This window comes from Mesoplodon densirostris, chromosome 17 (genome assembly GCF_025265405.1).
Source record: "Mesoplodon densirostris isolate mMesDen1 chromosome 17, mMesDen1 primary haplotype, whole genome shotgun sequence".
NCBI lineage: Eukaryota > Metazoa > Chordata > Mammalia > Artiodactyla > Ziphiidae > Mesoplodon > Mesoplodon densirostris.
In genome coordinates this window covers 68910563-68926919 of record NC_082677.1, presented here as the reverse complement: position 1 = coordinate 68926919, position 16357 = coordinate 68910563, and the positions used below count along the sequence as shown (strand labels likewise).

At 38.3% G+C, this 16357-nt stretch overlaps 1 protein-coding gene across 2 annotated transcripts in view; it reads left to right on the top strand.

Moving 5' to 3' along the window:
• Positions 1–16357, top strand: part of FGF14 (fibroblast growth factor 14) — a 581132-nt gene that overhangs the window by 383856 nt on the left and 180919 nt on the right. The window lies entirely within an intron of this gene.

Genomic DNA, 16357 nt, shown 5'->3' with positions numbered 1-16357 from the left:
CATCCAGCCTTCAGAATCTCCCCTTCATTTACCTGATGCAGGACTGCCAATATCTTATTCTTTTGAGATTATACAATATGGTTAAAAATATTTTATTAAGAATTAAAACCCCTTACCTGAGCAGGAAAAAAGGCATAAACTTAATGCTTTTTCAAATTAACTGGTCACAGTAGCTAGATGACAATTTAGAAGCCCCACGAGGAGAGAGACACTTTGCTGGACATCTGTATAACTTTTGGGTTTTATGTATCTGCGTGTGTCGCGGTTGTGGTTGGGGGCAGCTTGGGTATCAGGACCAAGAAGCACTGGGCAGGTCTGTTGGTAGGTGGCCTGGTTAGTGAGCACTCATCAGCGGGTACCAGGGGACCAAATGGCTGCTCGAGATGGCTCTGAAGGGGTTGAGAGGAAGATCCTGGCCTCATATCAACTCACTCTCACAATTTGCCTGAATCTAATTGTAAAAAGTGATAAGCTTCCCATTGCCATTTCAACCTTAGCAGGAAATGTTTTTTTAAAACATGTTCTTGGGAATAAGTGCCTTTTCTTTTCTTTTACTTCATTGTACTGTGTCTATAGCTCCATAATGTCCTTTTGTATCTCACTCAGTCGAAAACAAAAGCTAGAACTGAGTTTCCTTTGTCACAGTTTGGACTGTAGGGCTACCAGCCACCCCCAGGAGGACCTTATATTCCCCCAATCTCCACCCAGTGTCAGAGGATCTTTCATGGAGATAGTGGTGTAGAGGGTGGGGCAGTGTGGTCTTCCAGACAATCTCCATCAGCCACGGTTGTTCACAGGACTGCTGCTAGGGTCCTTTGAGTAGGTGCTTTTGCTATTGTTATTTGTTTTCTTCTAATAGAATTTTATTGAAGTGTAACATACACAAAGTAAACTGCAGATGTTGCAGTGGTACAGCTCAGTGTATTGGGGCAAATGTGCACACTTCCCTATCATTATCAAGGCAAAGAACCCCAGAAAGTTCCGTCTTGTCCTTTCCAATCAACCCCCTGCCTCAGAGACAGACTCTTCTGATGTCCATAGGTAACATTTTCCACTTTTTAAATGGAGTCGTGATTGTACTTGTTTGTGACTGGCTTCCTTAAGTGTTCAACATCATGTTTTTGAGGTTTATTTGTTATTGTGTATACCAGAGATTTGGAATTCTTTGTAACTGGAGGGGAGTCCTTCAGGGTGTGTGTGAATATACCACAGTTTGTTTTCCATCCTCCTATCGCTGGACATTTGGGTTGTTTCCTTATGTTGTGTTTTGGAGAACCAGCTGCCATCAAGTACCACTGCAGCTTGGAGACTGCTTTCTGCTGTTGCATGGACCGCATTTATTTATCAAATCAAGGCTTCTGTCTTGTGAGTCACTGACTTATTCAAGGTCTACCTCCTTGCCTTAGTGATGAAGCAAATTAAAAGTCCGAAACTTGCAAGTACTCAAAATGTTTTTTATCTTCCCTTTGCTACTAGAAAAGTCATCACTTGAGAATATTAACCAAGTTGGTTATGGACGTTTATAGTTTCATGCTTTGCCAACAATTGTAATCCAAAGTAAATTACTTGTGAAATTAAAATGTGTTCTCTACTCTGAGTCATAGTTGTAGAAACCAAAAACATGTATGTATGTAGTATGCATATTTATGTACCTAAAAGCAATAATAATACATAGATTAATATTCAGTTACTTAAACTGTAGAGAAGATTAGAATAGTATGTGAAATTAGAATCATAAACTAATTAGATAATACACCAATATATAATTAATAACATTAATTCAATCTGATTCAACAGACATATTCACAAAAGACAATCTGAAAATCTTCTATTAGTCAATTTCTGATGTATTGCTATTAAAGCATTTCCTCTATACACAATGAGAAGTTAGAGCTGAGCAGAGAGTGTGTTCTGACTACAAACACATACAAATTGTGTTTTATGGGAAAAGGCATCAGTAATTTTGGTTAGTTTTTTTTTTGTTTTTTTTTTTGTTTGTTTGTTTGTTTGTTTTGCGGTATGCGGGCCTCTCACTGTTGTGGCCTCTCCCCTTGCGGAGCACAGGCTCCGGAGCACAGGCTCAGCGGCCATGGCTCACGGGCCCAGCCGCTCCGCGGCATGTGGGATCTTCCCAGACCGGGGCACGAACCCGTGTCCCCTGCATCGGCAGGCGGACTCTCAACCACTGCGCCACCAGGGAAGCCCTGGTTAGTTTTAATGTGTCTGTTTGAACATGTTTTGAGGGATAAAAATAACTTGGCCTTTAAAATACTAAGAAGAAAATATATAAAATATCACCAATGTTATTAATGATAATTCAGTCATTTCCATGTTATGATCAATGAAAAGAGATGGAAATGGATACAGTGAAAAATTAAGGCTAAAAAGGATTTAAAATGAAAAAGAAACAAAAGAGAGAAAACAGGGCTTCAGGGTTAGCTGTTCCATCTTTCTCTCTGCTTCTTTTGTCCACCTCACCAAAACTGATCTCAAAATCATGTGATTACGGTTTTCTCTTCCCTCTAAGTTTGTCTCCTATGTTAAACACTGAGGAAAAATGTTTTGAGTAGACTTTTAGAACCTGATTCTTGCCTTCAGAATTCTTCTTGGGTACTCTATTTTTTTTAATTTAATTTGCTATAATTAAAAAAAAACAGAAGCTTAGCAAAAGTGAATAAGTGCAACTGATTGACAAATAACTTCAATTATAAAAACAAAACAAAACACAAAAGCTCCTTCATTTTAGAAAACTTGCCTGTAACATATTTCAATTCAGCTGGTAGTTACAAGAGATCCAAGAGCCAAAGTTTGCCCAGAACCATCCCATGAAATTCTGTGATGATATTGCTTATTTATGTATTTATGGTTTCCTTTTTTAAAAATCAGAAAAAGAACCTGCCTCTTTTCCAATGGGCCAGACTGTCTTCCATTAAAGGACTTCTTTTTCCATATATGAAAAATTGCAGAGCAATGCTACAGATCAGCACATGAAAGAAAGTATAAGCTTCCAGAAAATCTTGGAAAGATACACTCTTAATTTTAATGGAATGTTCTGATCATTTACATAATATCATAGTATTTGAAATGGATCTTGGAGAGCTTTTAGAGAAGGTTCTCTATATACTTAGGACCCACCTAAGACCCCCAAAGATTCTTTTTTTTTAGGTTTCTTATGTGATTCCCGTGAACAGCAGCTGTGGAGCTCCACTGTATTAAAATAATAAACTAATTTGTGTAGGAAATGATGTGCAGAAGACTTGAGGTGCTAAAGGCAAGTCCAAGCTGGGTCAACCTTGTTCTTCAGACCCTCAGCACAGTGAAGGGTACTGAGATCTCGACCCTACTTGTCTCTGCCGTGTGCAGCTCTGATCTGAAGGCTTAACATGGCCATCAGCACCCTGTCCAGCTTACCCAGAGGAAATCCACCTTCCAAAGCCTTGCACCAACTGTCACTGAAACACTTCTGAGGCCAAACACGATGCCAGGCTCTGGGAGCATCAAGCATGAGGAGTGAGCAAAGCAGGCAAGGTCCCTGACTCAGTGAAGCTGAAAATCTCTCTGGGAGAGGCTTTAAGAGAATTAAGACAAAGGCAGCCTCATTTTGAAGTCTTAGTGTTTGCAACTAAAGAGAACATCAAAATGTATCCTTGGAAGAAACGGCAAGGACACTGAGTATAAGCTACTAATTGAAGTGTCAGTGAAAGGTCTAGAGAAAACATGGCTGTGAAGACTTGGCACGGAGACAACGTGCGGGTGGACGTAAGGACTCAGGAAGCCACGGGCAAGGAAGCAGAGAGGCGAGAGTGGAAGGGTTCACCTGAGTTCGAGGGACAAGCAGAAAAAGTCAATAGACAAGCAGAAAAAACCTTTAGGTTTTGTATGACCTTGGTGACAGCTCTCATGGGTGGGTCAATGTCATTTAAAAGTATGAAAGCTAGAGGGACAGAAATCAATAGTGTTCTGTAATAAAATATTTAAAGATGGTTATGTGGAAGAGGGAAACATATTTTTTCCCAGTGAGCAGTACAACATCAGGCTTCAGGCCCAATACTGGGAAGGGCCTTCTAAATTTCAAGCCATCTGGAAAGGAGAGGGTGACATTGGATCTATCATGTCCTCAGTCCATGGAGGGTGCCAGTGGAAATCAGGCATCTCCTGGATGGTGTTGCTAGAATAAAGCAGGACTAGATGATTTGAAGCCTCTTTGATGGAAATGCTGAGCAGAAGGGTAAATGTGAATTTAACAAACTAGTCTCTGGAACTCTGTGTGGAAGAAATTTTTATTTCCTTGACAAACCCAGAGGGTTTAGCAATATTTATTTAACTGTGTGTGTGTGTGTGTGTGTGTGTGTGTGTTTTAATCTAGACTAAATTGTCAAGGACTGTTATAGTGTAAAATAACTTACCTCTGTGAGGAAGATACGGTTGCACTGTTGATAACATCTAGCCAGGAAAGTTGATGGAGAAAACTTTGCAAGTAACTAAGACCCTCTAAGGTAAAAAGAAAATGACGGAATGATTGTATAACCATACAGAGAGAGCATCATGAGAACTAGGTCTTCCAATGACAGAGTTGCATTTCTGTGTTTATCAGTACAGCATTAATACTGGGATATGGGGCATAAGTGTGTTATAATTAAAATTGGGTCTGTTTATCTAGGAGCAAAGGAATGGCCATAAAAAGAGCAATACTTTACTGCAGGAAATTACTTTTGCTCTTTATGACAGCAGACCTTGTAAACACTATCAACCCTGAATTATATTCCTCATATCCTAAAAATCTATATTGAAGGTTGTCTTAAAGATCCCAACTTGGGCTTCCCTGGTGGCGCAGCGGTTGAGAGTCCACCTGCCGATGCAGGGGACACGGGTTCGTGCCCCGGTCCAGGAAGATCCCACATGCTGTGGAGTGGCTGGGCCCGTGAGCCATGGCCGCTGAGCCTGCACGTCCGGAGCCTGTGCTCCGCAACGGGAGAGGCCACAACAGTGAGAGGCCCGCGTACCACAAAAAAAAAAAAAAAAGATTGCAACTTGATTTTTCAAAGAAAACGATGTTACTCTTTTTGTTGTTTTGTGTGTGTTTTTAGAGTGATCTTATTGGAACAGTAAAATTTTATATCTCTGAAAGCAGAAGGGGAAAGGGAAAGATTTTGATGTTTAAGAATTCTAAACACAAGTCTTTTGATACCGTATAAATAGAATATGTTCTCACCTTAAAAGGAGAAATAAAATTAATTGCAGTTTAGAAGAAAGAACAATCTAATCAGCTAATGATACCCACAGCTAAACGTAAAGACTTTCTCCTTTGCATGTGTTGTCCTCCTATTTCTTCTAAATCAATATCTCTGTTTTTAAAAAGGCAACCTTTTACGGTTATGAAGTTAGCACATGCTCCTTGGGAAAAATTGGGGGAAAAGTACAAAGAATAAAAAATATAAACAGCTCTAACCCACCACCCACGGATAAACGCTGTTAATATTGCCCTTCAGTCTATTTTATGTGTATAGACATATGTTTAATGACATATGTCACAGAGATACTGTTTTGTGTACAATTTAACTCCAATGACCCTGGCTCTCAGGTTGATAAAAAAGTGTGGATAAAGGGCAGCATGAGAATTGTGACATGACATGAAAATAGTCAGCTAAGTGAGTGGATCATATTGCAAACATACACGGAAATACATTACTCTGGGTATCCTTACATAATATTTATATGCTCGGCTGGTTCTAGTGCTGGTGCAAATTTCCCCCAGTAACTCCTAATATGGTCACCAGCTAAGGCTCTTCATACCCTTCCCTAAACACAGATTGGGCACTGTTGGTGTATGAAACGGTTTTCACTTAACTTCACATGTGAAGCTGTGTCTTAACTTGGGGTTTCTCTCACTTGACACTTTCCTTCTGGAATCCCCAAGCCCCTCTCGTGTACCTGGTAGAACACCACTATTTTTTATTTATTTATTTATTCATTGATTGATTGATTCATTCATTCATTTAAATCTCAGCTTGCTGTGTTATTATTTCCAGGAGGCCCTTCCAGACCCACACCAGGTGGCTGGCTCCTCTTCCCACTCTTCTTGTGCAGGCTTTACACTCTGAATCTCTAACACTCAGTCCCGCTTATGTATGAAGCCATCTTCCCCTATAGTCTGAGTTGCCTGAGGGTAGAATCACTTTTCATTTCTGTCTGAATACTGGGTCAAGCATAGTGATGGAGAGTTAGTGCCCCATAGATGTGTTAACTGAGTGAATGAATGGATGGATGAATGAATGGAGGCTGATTATGTCACTTAAGACATATGCCTTTATGTAACCTACCTTTTTATGAAAATATTGACCGAAGGGGGCCCATTCTGCAAATCAGATGAAGTAATTCGTAGACAACTCGGGTTCTTTAAGAATAGTGGGTGTATCTGCAAAAAAAAAAGGGGGGGGGCTGCATTTAACAGAAAGGAGAGAGGAGATTTGTGTGTCAGAATTGTCTGGGGACCATATAATGGGCAGTCTTCTCCAGTGTAGCCAAGCTCTTCTGAGAAGTAAGAGGTGCAATGGACAGGTCATTGCACCTGACATCAGGAGACTCGGAATCCAGGCCTGGAGCTGCTTCCAGTTAGCTTATTACAGTAATTCCCTGACATACAAACCTTCAAGTTGCGAACTTTCAAAGATGCAAACGTGTGTGCCATCAGCATCAGGCGCGAGTGAACTTGCAGCTTGCCCTCCATCTCCTGTTGCTGACGATCCTTCAGCTCTACCGTCTCCCACCTCCTCTCCCTCCACCAGTCAGTGACTCTTCATGCCTGTTCACTCAATACCAGCCCCTGTGTGCCAGCTGTTGTACCATACTACTGTACTTTTCAAGGTGCTGTACTATAAGATTTTAAATGTTTCATTTTTTGTGTTTGTTTGTTTGTTATGTATTATTTGTGTGAAAAGTATTATAAACCTATTACAGTACAGCACTATATAGCCGATTGTGTTAGTTGGGTACCTAGGCTAACTTTGTTGGACTTACACACAAATTGGACTTACGAACACGCTCTTGGAATAGAACTCGTTTTGTATGTTGGGGACTTACTGTAATTAACTTACTACTTAACTTAAGTAAATTAATTAACCTCCTTGGGGTTGAGTTTATTGCTCAATAAAATGTGGTTATTAGACTAGATCATCTCTAAGATTACTTCTCATTCTAACTTTTAAAGATAGGGCATAATGATATAATAACAAATTAAGATTCCAGTTCAAATCTAGAAATGATTGGAATTGAGGAATAAGATATGATTCTGTTGCACCTATTAGTGATTTTCTCAGAAAAAATCAGCAGAAAATCGGGGGGTCCGAAGACCTCCACAAACCTCTGCCCCTTTGACCTCTTTTAGCGCTTCAAGCGTGAGAGTAGCTTCTTTCAGAGAAGGTGCTGGTTTGGGTTTTTTTTTTTTTCAAGTCTTTTGAAAAGTTACAGTGTTACCTGGGATGAGAAAGGAGGTGAGGGCTGGAAATGGGACCCAAGGGCAGGTGTGTTTTACTGTTGGGTGGAGAATTAAAGAGACCAGAAGTCCAGAACCCAAGGGTCTTCCTTTCTTTCTGTCTTCCTTCCTTCCCCAATCACTGAGTGAGTAGCTGGGAAGCATCCGCATGTACCAGGCCCTGGGAAGGTGAGCCCTCAGGTCCAGAGCCCTGCACTCGGGTGGCTGGGCATGTTTGGGAGGCAAAGAGATCATCCCCGGAAGCTTGAGAAGCTGGGAGTTGGTGGGAATGCATTTACTGAGGCAGAGGGTACAGTGCCCCTTCAGAGGGCACGTGAAGAAGTTACAGTAAAGGTCTGGGAACTAGGACCCCTGGTTTATCTGCCTAAGTAACCTGAAAAGTAGAACGCAGTGCTTGAGCATCTGTCTGGCTCTTGTAGCAGGGCACCAAGAGCTAAAATCAAATCTTCGTAGTATAAAGACATGTGAAATTGCTGTCTCCTGTTTGTAGTCAGAATTCCCTGACATAAACTAATCTGAGACTTGTCCTGCTAGAACTAAATCCCTGGAGAATATCACTAAGCCCATTTTATGCGGAGGTGCACACAGGTCTATGAGCATGACCAAGGCTCTCTCCTCCTCAGCCCAGGTGGCTGCACCAGTTAGGTATCTGGGGGAAGAATAATTCTGCTTGGACCCTTTATCCCTGTTCATTGGGAAGAGACCCATTTACTGATATGTCTCGGTGTTTCAAATTATATGTATTTGCCTGCAAAGTAGAATAGCTGCTATTCCAGACTCACAACCAAAGACTTCTTGCAACCATTGGATACTCTCATCTCTAGAAACCAGTTTCAAACCTCTGTAGGGACTCAGAGGAAGGTAAAGTGAGTGACGACGTAAAAAGGGAAAAAGGGCCAGAGGAGTGAGCAAAGAGACATTTAGAGACCAGGGCTACAGAATTTGTTTATTTAAAACTCTCCATGACGTTCTGCCTGAAATTATTCTTTGTTTCTGAGGTTCCTCCTTCTCTATCCCTCTGTCCATATCAAACTCACTGAAAAATATTTCTGATTCCTTTAAAAAAATCTTTAACCTCAATGATACCTTTCATTTGTAGTCAGTGTCAAATCTAGAGTGAAGGCAAAATCTTACCTAAGGAGCTAGTCTAAATTTCTGAAAAGAAACAGCAATTACCTACTACTCCTAGAGCTAAAAAAAAAAAAAAAAGGAAAATGGAATGGGGAAAAAAACACTTTCTGAATCTATTTCCTTCATTTGGTGATAGCCTCAGGCCCTAAATCTCATCTTGTAGAGCATCACATGTTTAGCTTTAGTTTTATTCAGCTCAATTCTATGGCCCTAAATCTCATGAAAGGTTGTTATAAACTCAAGGAATTAAATTCTTCATGGATTTATGTGTGACTCAGAAAATGCATCCTCACAACCCACAGGGGAACAAAATGGCTCTGTTTCCACAATGTCTGAAAATTGCTGTACTGTTGTTTTTTTTTTCTGAGAGATGCAGTAATTAAAGTCATAAGAAATTCAGGTAAGCAGGTGCTATCAGAGAGTCCTAGCCAGTAATAAGACATCACTGAGCAGGGAGTAAAGCAACGGAGGTGCAGAAGCAGGCATTAGTCAGGTTCAATCAAGTAAACAGCTGTTGTTAAAAATAATTATATTTTGTAGGAAACAGTACTCTCATTTAAAAACTGACATTCTGGAGCAGTTACCTTGTCCATGCTCTTGGGGTTGGGGGTGGTGATTATCAAATGCTAGGCAGGGCTATATTTTCATGTGCTTTAGATAGAGGGTAGGCTTCGTAGACTGAATAATAGCTGTCCCCACTGCCCCCCCCCCGAAGATGTCCAAGTCCTAATCCCTAGGCCTGCAACTGTATGTTTAGATGGTAAAAGGGACTTGGCAGATGTGATTAACTTAAAGATCTTGAGCTGGGAGATGATCTTGGGTTATCTGGGTGAGCCCAATGTCATCACTAGGACCCTAAGAAGAGGGAGGCAGAATGGGGGCAAAATCAGTAGTAGTAGATGTGACAAGAGAAGCAAGAGGTTGGAATGACACAAGGAAAGGACCCTGAGCCATGGAATGAAGTTGACCTCTAGAAGATTAAAAAAACAAGCAGTTTCTTTCCTCATCATTTCCAGAAGGAACCAGCTCTGTAGATATCTTGACCAAAACCCAGTGAAACTGACTTGGGACTTCTTACGTCCAGAACTGCAAGAGAATAAATGTATTGTTTTTAAGCAACTAAATCTGTGGCAAATTGTCACAGAAGCAATAGGAAACATATTGTAGGTTACTGAGAAGGACTCAGGGCATCAAGTTAAGGATATAATTGTTTAGTTCTTAAGTACAAAGTAGGAACTAGATTCTGCTGAACCCGCAAAATGGCATCAACTTATAATGATAACATTTCTTAAGTGCATTGCACTTTGGAAATTATTTTCACCTGCAGTTTTTAGAAGTAGATTCCCAGATTTGAAGGAGCTAAATAGAAATTTTTTTCAGAACCCTAAGGCTTAAGTTATTTAGCTGGACTTCCTAAAACTCTGAAAACTAAAGCAAGGATTGGTCCCAGAAATTAGAACACTTAGAGCATGACTTACAAGGAGCTGATCTTTGAGTTGTAAAGAACCTTTAGAGAATATAGAATGTAAAATATAGTAGTTTCTGATGGACTTCATGTAGCTAAAGTGTATGAATGATACACTGGCTTTTACCTCAGTGTGTTTCTTAGTCACTAAAGTGTGCCAAAAATATGAGGTCAAATTTTCAGGTAATGATTTTTTTTTAGCCAGAAGAAATACACCAAAACTTTTAATGTCAAAATTAGAGGTGATTTTATTTATCATTTATTTTTATATCCCAACTTTTTCTTAATGAGTATGTATTAACTTTTATAGTCAGAAATGTAGTACTGGGTGTTGTGTGTTCCTTCTTTCCCTCCCTCTACAGTTGTGATTCTTATTCTTGCTTTGGAAACAGGTCACTTTGAGAATTGGATGAAAACTGTGAACCCAGGTTCCATAAAAGTGCACATGTGCCCCACTTTTTTCCTTTAGTACAAATGTGAAGGGGAATCAACAGATAATCCTAAATCCATCCATGAAACTGCTGAGAGTCCTCAAATCCCATGTGAGAGTCTCCATCCTAGAGTTGGTGCGGTGACACGTAGTCAAATTTTAAATAGCTGGATGGAGATAGCTTGGTAGAAAAAGGATGTACTTAAGATCTGTTTCTTCCACTTTCTAGCATTGTAAACATAAGAATCATTTACCAACTCTGGGACCTAACATTTATCTTAAATGGAAATCATGACACCCACTTCAATGCATGTAAAAGTTCTTCACAGACTATTATACAAATATTATTTAGGTGCTTTATAAATTGAGAGAGACATAGTCTCAGTTTGTGTTCAAAGAATTATGGATAAAACCTATACTCTAATTTATTCTTAATTTCCATTGAACTATTATTGAGAAAAATTTCAAAAGTGAATTTAGGTAGATATTGTCTACATTCTTAGGGTGGTAATGAAAATAGTTTTCTAAGATTCTTGAATTGGGAATTTGCAAGTCACTTTTCTTTGGAAATCACTAATGCCTTACAATTATCTTTACCAGAGTTATGAATTTAGCTATGTGTTTTGGCACATGCATATGTATATATGTGTGCATATGTGCATGGGTGCACATGTTCATATATGTGTTTAGCCCATTTATACTACATACAAAGAACATAATTAACCTAGAACCTTTAATTGCTATGAAAGTGACCATTCTAGTAATCATTGAATATAAATTGGTTACAATGTTAAATACAGATAAGGCTATATCATAAGTGCACACAGAATCTTCGCATTGAGAATATAAATGAAAGTTCATTTCTCATTTTTTTGGAAAGTGAATAATTTTTTTTCTGTTGAAATATTCAATATTCTTTTTTTAAACATCTTTATTGGAGTATAATTGCTTTATAATGTTGTGTTAGTTTCTTCTTTATAACAAAGTGAACCAGCTGTACCTATACATACATCCCCATATCTCCTCCCTCTTGCGTCTCCCTCCCATCCTCCCTATCCCACCCCTCTAGATGGTAACAAAGCACCGAGCTGATCTCCCTGTGCTATGTGGCTGCTTCCCACTAGCTATCTATTTTACATTTAGTAGTGTATATAAGTCCATGCCACTCTCTCACTTTGTCCCAGCTTACCCTTCCCCCTCCCCATGTCCTCATGTCCATTATCTACGTCTGAGTCTTTATTCCTGTCCTGCCCCTAAGTTCTTCAGAACCCTTTTTTTGTTTGTTTTAGACTCCATATATATGTGTTAGCATACGGTATTTGTTTTTCTCTTTCTGGCTTACTTCACTCTGTATGACAGACTCTAGGTCCATCCACCTCACTACAAATAACTCAATTTCGTTTCTTTTTATGGCTGAGTAATATTCCATTGTATATACGTTCATTGCAGCTCCATTTACAATAGCCAGGACATGGAAGCAACCTAAGTGTCCATCGACACATATATTCAATATTCTTTTTAAAAACCCGATTCACTGATATATCGTTAAATCGATGTTATTATCATCTCCCACAACCCATGTAGAGTGAGGAAAGATAAGTCATTGCTCACAACTCTGAAATGAATGCTATGCACATTTTGGGTTCACTTTAATAAAGCAGGCTGGAAACCACTGAGAGTATTTTTCCAACATATTAGCCAGATTTTAAAAATACACTAGATTTGTAAAGCGAAGCCATCTGCTTATATCAATCTGGTATTGCTTCTATAGGTAAGAATGTTCACAAGTTTTCGGTACCAATAGTTTCCACTTTTTCTTTATTGAATCAAAATATTAAGTGACAATAAAATTCCTTCCAGGTTTCTTTTTAATAGATGGAAATCTGTTCCCTATGAGAAATAAATATATCCAGCAAAATTAATCAACAAGACTGTTATAACAATGCAATCAATTACTTCTTGAAAAATCTAACTTAAAACACTTTAACATTCATTTCGATTATCCTTTGAATCTAAAATAAAGGTCAATAATACTATCACAGAAAAAATAAAATAAGGTTTTGAACTTGAATTATAAGGAAGGGATACACATTCATTCTTAATTAACTACCTGAAAATTTGTCCCAAGTGCATCTTAACATTACTTTTTGATGTTCTTCCAAATGAGTAAAAAATGAAAAGGGTCATCAGTACTGACTAAATTCTCAGAATTACCTCATACATTTTCAAATAAAACCCATTTAATCCAGAACAAAGGATGAAAACATAAATGTCAATATATCCTTTTTAACCCTACTCAAGCTCATCCCAAATTAATTTGTGATAACTTATTTGTGAAAAAATGTTGGGCCTTCATATTTTATCCTTAATTTTAAGTGTTCAAAAGTGATTCACTCACAAAGGGAACCATGTGACAAAATGGAGTGAGTCGCTTATTGTGTGGAGATGATCAAATAAGTAAGCAGGAAATATTTGAGGAATATTTGTTTCCACCCTATCTATCCTTCCAATTAAGACTCACAGGGAGATAAAAGAATTAAAACAACAACAACAATAATAATGAAACTAAAGATATTTCAGAACACAGTTTCTCTGAAGCACTTAAAATCTATTTTAACCAAAAGATGTATGATGTCTAAGCAAAATACAGAGCATGACAGGGTTAATAAGGGTACAGTCCCACTTATAGACTTACATAGTCCCATTATACCCCATTTTGTTGAGTCTAAGATGCAAAGGTTTTTTTTAATAAATATCTCTGAAATTGATATACATCGTGTAATCTATGATGTGACGTAGTTGAACAAAATGGTTTTTTTCCTTTGTAGCTAAATGATGCATCTTAAAGTCAATGGTTTCTTAGATCCGATGAATTTGGTTACACTGAAATGATGGCTGTGGCAATGACATATATGAAGAAAAATAGGTAGACTCTTACTTTGTGAAAATAAGAAGTGCTAACATTTAATTATGACATCAGTGTCACAGAATATGTTCTTTAGAGTTTTTTGTTTATTTGAAGTTGAAAGAATGCACTTGTTTTTAGTAAACCATACAAAAACTTACATATTTGGAATTTAAGCAATCTACTCAATAAAACAAACTAGAATATAACAAAAATGCAGAAGGCAAGGGGAAAAGGCTCTTTAAATAATGAAATCAGTATCAATAAGGCTGTTTCTTGTTTATATATTCTCCTCCCTTAGGCTTTATTTACTTTTGTCTTTATAGATGATCAAATATGTTCATCTAGTTTCCAACGATTGATTCAATGTAACAAATTTGAAAAGGCATATTGTCAATTGGCAACCTGAAAGCAAGGGAGAAAACAGGATGTGTATTGGGGGGCGGGATGAGTCACAAAGATCAGTAGCATTGTCCTCTCCAATCCAAGAGAAGTCAGTCTCGCAACCTTCAGTAAGCCCCAAGAATCACTGTTGGAACTCAGAAATCAAACTGCATGTCATCTTAGGGATATAGAATGGTGATTCAGGAAGGTTGTGATAATGAACAACTTGTTTTAGGAAGCCACAATATAAATGTAATTGTTCTTGTTGGAGCATTAACTTGCTTGAAGGTTTAGGTATTAAATAATTGAAATGGTATTTTAAATCGTATAAATATATGATTATATTTGGTTGGTCAAAAAGTTCGTTTGGGTTTTTGTAAACTGGTATGCGAAACCTGAATGAACTTTTTGACCAACCAAATATCCAATATAGAATTGTCATGGATTTTTCATATTAAATATTTTGCTAATGCTTTGGTTTAAAAAAAAAAACAAGTTACATGTCATGTTAAGTTGAGCCTAAATGATCAAGCAAAGTCTAGAGGACTCTCTGTATATCCTATTTACGGGGTTGAGATTGTGTATATTCCAAATAGAATTTTAGATTTCTTTCTTCTCTTAAAGAGATCAAGCACCATGGGGTAATTTATCCTTGACAGCCTGGGCTAAGCAAGATTTTCTGTTCCTCATATTTGGTGTTAACTGTTTGGCTGTCTTTGTATCCAACTTCTTAATTCTTTAAGCCCCTACTCTGCCTTGCCACATTTTAAGAACTGGATATGTGGCAGGCAATAAATGAGACACAAAATATGTTCCCTCTTAGGCTTGTGTTTTAAAAGAGCAAGATAGTCCAAATAAGTAAGATACATATTAAAATACATATATAAAAATCCATAGAAATTTTAAAAGTTGTGACTGCTATGCAAAACCTTAAATCAGGGAAAGAAGAAGGGATTGACTGTGTTTGGAGGTTGCTATTTTAGCTCGATTTGTAAGAGAAGATCTCAACTGGGATGATAATAAGTGAGCAAAGATTTTGCAGGAGGTGAGAGAGTCAGATGGAAGAGCAAGCACAGAAGTCCTGCCATAGCAACGTGCCAGGTAGGTTGAGGAAGGCAACTGGTGAATGAAGAGAGAGAAGGTGTCAGATAACAAGTGAAGGTAGATGAGAGATACAGATCACATGGAGCATGACTTGTAGGCACCATGAGGACTGAGGTGTAGGATTTTGAATAGAGGCGTAATATAATCTGAGTTATACCTTGAACACTTTGGTCACAGTGTTGAAGGCATATCAAAGAAGATCAAGGGTGAATCCCAAGGGACCAATCAGGTTGCTATTGTAATAGTCCAAAAGATCATGGTGGTAGGTAGCAGTGCATATAGTGGGAAGTGATCACATGGTAGATCTATTTTGAAGATAGAGTGAATACATTTTGTTTAGGAATTACATAAGAGGTACTAAAGAAAGAAATGAGGTTAGTATCATGCCCAGGTTTTGGGGCCGGAGGAAGAAGAAGAATGGAGATGTCATTCCAGAGATGGGGCAGATTGGAAAGCAGGCTTGAGAAAGAAGAATGAGACTTTAATCTTGGCCATGTTAAGCCTGAGATGCCTACTAGACATCTTCATAGAAGTGTCAGTGTAGGACTTGGTCATTGAAGAAATGAAGACCTGAGTGACGAGTTAAATGATTACCGGTAGCTATCGTTTATTGAATTTGCACTATTTGGCAGGCACTGCTGTGTTTCATATACATGTTTGCATTTAATCCTCAGAATCACCTTATTGCATTATTGTGACCATTTTACAAAAGAGGAAATAGAAACTCAGAGAGGTTTAGATGAATTGCTCAAGGATGCACAGTCAAGCCTATGATTGCTTTACTCCAATTGTGATTTCAGCTACTGTTTTATATTACCGAGGCGGGTGTGGGCAAGAGGCAGTAAAAGTGTTCCAGGTAGAAGGAACAACATATGCAAAGTAGAGGGGCCAAAGGGAGCATGGCATCTTCTGGAGACGTTGCGAGCACAGGGAAGTAGTTGAATAATCAGCTTCCAATGAACTAATGCTTGTGTGGTACTTTACAGTTTTAGAACTCTTTTCTCATAGGCACACATATTAATCTCTGTGAGGGAGGGACATGTTTTTATTATCTCTATTCAGTGAGTAGGGAAAGAGCCTTACAGAGCTAAGTTCACAAATTTAGTCAATTATGAACCAAAGTTTGACCTTGGGCTTCTTTTGCCAAAACAAAATAATTTTTACATTTCTAATTACTTAAAGTCTTTTCAAGTACCCAGTTCGGTGGTGAGGAATATACATGGGCATACATACATTTTGATCTTGAAAAAGACATAGAAATTGGAAAAGAATTTCCGTGATAGAAATGAGTGATCTGGGACATCATGACAATAATAGCTGTCATTTTAAAGCACTGAGGATGTTCCAGACAATGGACAAGGATCTTTACATTCACTTACTAAGTTTAACCTCACAAGAATTAAAAAGGAGATTTTATTATCATCTCAGTTTTAGAGGTGAGGAAAT